The sequence below is a fragment of the Cyprinus carpio genome, chromosome A22 (assembly GCF_018340385.1).
Source record: "Cyprinus carpio isolate SPL01 chromosome A22, ASM1834038v1, whole genome shotgun sequence".
NCBI classification, from domain to species: domain Eukaryota; kingdom Metazoa; phylum Chordata; class Actinopteri; order Cypriniformes; family Cyprinidae; genus Cyprinus; species Cyprinus carpio.
The window spans coordinates 1,150,188-1,152,687 of NC_056593.1; the positions used below are offsets into that span (position 1 = coordinate 1,150,188).

Here is a 2,500-nt window from a genome sequence, read left to right on the forward strand (position 1 = left end):
CGGATTTCACTCGTGATTATACCACAGTAATACCATGGTATTCTCTGAAGCGTCGTGTAAATACGCTGGTTTTTGGTTATGGTTATGATTCAGCGATCTGGTACTTTTTTAAAAAGATGTCTTGCGACTGAAACATGAATAATAACGACGCATACTGAATCTAAATATGTTAATTATGATCATTATATTGTGACAGTAACTGATGAATCTGTAAGTTAGGGTGATTATTCCGGGTTTAACGGGTCAGATGACGGGTAAAGCGCAGGTGTCGGTGTAGAAGGCTCAGGGTTCGAGTCCCGATCCGGTTCGCTGTTCGACTCACCCACCAACCGCAGCTGAACTCGGGGTTCGGAGGGGATGCGCGGTCTGTCCGCTCGGCCCGGTGGAATCCTGACGGGTCGACTCGGCCGGTCCCGGTCCGGTTAGCGCGAACTGCTAGCGAGACGCCGCCGGTCACTTCCGGCGCAGCTCAACGCGGACGCCTCAGGAGTGTCGTAAACGCGAGGAACTGCGCACACAGGCGCACAGGTGATTCAGGAGCGTCATAGGTGCGCTGCGCAGGACGAGCGCTGGAAAACAATCGCACAAATAAACAAACAAACTACTTTTGGGAAGACGACTAAAAGAATATCGATTTAACGCAGTTTTTCCCCCCATTTCAATTATGAAAAGTCTAAACCATATAACTGATGTGTTTAAATATAAACGTACTTTTTAACATTTAATTATGTTTATTTATTTCGAGATTTATTGTTTTTTAGTACCACTGTAATTACTTTTAATTACAAAAAAAAAAAAACATGAATAGGTATAATAAATAAATAATTATTATTTATATTTACTTTTTTATATATATATAAATTAGCATGTATCCTACATAGTAGAGATTGTAAAAGGTCTACGCATTATATTAAATGCCTAAAAGTCTAAATATTATTTTTATTTATTTTTAAAATATACAAAAGCGAAAATAGAACTGTGTGGAAATCTCTCTCTCTCTCTCTTTAGGGGTGGAGCGTCTCATTTCACTTCATTTCTCATGTCTTTCTGCTGGAATCGTCATCACATCAGTCTGACAAACGCAGAAGTTGCGCATAACGCTTTTAGTTGCTGGATAAAGTCGCGTTTCACACACGCACGCGTGTCTCCGTTCCGTTTTTCGCTCAGCGCGTCTAAAAAAAAAACACACTTGGAAAAATCTCCCTTTTTTTTCTTTTTTTTTTTTTTGGGAGGGGAGAAAGTGTGTAGGGGGAGATATTGTTTTTAGAGAGCGAGAGAAGCTCTGAGGAACTTCACGTCAGCTTTTCGGCGTTTTGTGTCGTTTAATCGTTGAGTTTAGCGTGTTTGGTGGAACGCTCGCCGCTGACGTCACGGCTGTGACCCCGCCCCCTCTCCCCTCATTCCACAATTATACGTTCTGAACTTCTGTAAGGATATCTTTATAAAACATACACGTGTTTCATATTTTACTTAATTTATCCCAAATGCTGTATGTGATAGAAGCTTAAAGAATGCGACAGAAGTTTAAAATGTTTATAATTTATATAAATATATATATATATATTCAGATTTCATATTTCCTGTTTCATTGTCAGCATGTCTGTTAAATAATAATTGGTTAAGTACTATTGTTCCTGAAAGTGAGTGTGAGTTCCCTCTCTTAACTGTCTCTATATTTGCACTTCAGGCCGCAGATTCTGAACAGACTGTCTGAATAACTTCTGCCAAATGTTTTTATGGCCACATTTGTTCTTTTCCATAATGTGTCTGAGTGACGCAGAGGCTGTTTCCTGACTGACTGAGTCTGGGTGTGTTAGATGCTCTTTAAAAGACTCCAAAAGCTCATATTGTAGTATTCTCTGATAGTAAAGTTCATGGTAATCCCTTGTTTTTTGCATTCTTGTGTGAATGTAGTATGGTACACGAGTGTAACGTGACTCCGCTGCACATGTAAATCATGTTGTGTTTGTAAACTCCTGCAGATCTGCATCCCAACCGGTTCCAGACCGGTAACCATGGCGACCCGAGGCCACGCCTCCAGCTCCTTAATGAGCAACCACACCAAAGAGCGAGTGACCATGGCCAAGGTCACGCTGGAGAACTTCTACAGCAACCTCATAACACAACACGAGGAGAGGGAGATGAGGTAGAGGCACAATGACAAAGAGTGTTACGGCTTCACAAAGAGCTCGTTATTCTCCACAGCGGCCCAAAACATGCTGGAGTCACACTTAAGAGTGTGATATTAGAGAACCAGATCTCTGATCTGAAGTGTGCAGTGTGACGTCATTCCTCTGTGGTGAAACACTCTCTTCCTGTGTTGCTCGTTTACTCAGTGTTTATAACGTAAGGTCTGCGTCTTGTGATTTGAAACATTCTGTTGACAGACAGCAAAAACTGGAGAAGGTGATGGATGAGGAAGGACTGCCTGATGAAGAGGTAACAAATACACACACCACACCAAGAACAGCAATCATAACTGTAACGTGCATAACGATAA

General features: G+C 41.5%; 1 protein-coding gene and 1 pseudogene across 1 annotated transcript in view; one reads left to right on the forward strand and one right to left on the reverse strand.

Annotated features, from left to right (window-relative positions):
• LOC109062182 (choline/ethanolaminephosphotransferase 1-like) overlaps positions 1 to 672 on the reverse strand; it is a 7,098-nt gene extending 6,426 nt beyond the window's left edge. Inside the window, exon 1 of the mRNA XM_042712277.1 lies at positions 323 to 672. The gene's annotated coding sequence lies outside the window, so the exon portion shown is untranslated. The remainder of the gene's footprint in view (positions 1 to 322) is intronic.
• Positions 673 to 1,271: 599 nt separating this feature from the next.
• Positions 1,272 to 2,500, forward strand: part of LOC109081515 — an 11,613-nt pseudogene continuing 10,384 nt past the window's right edge.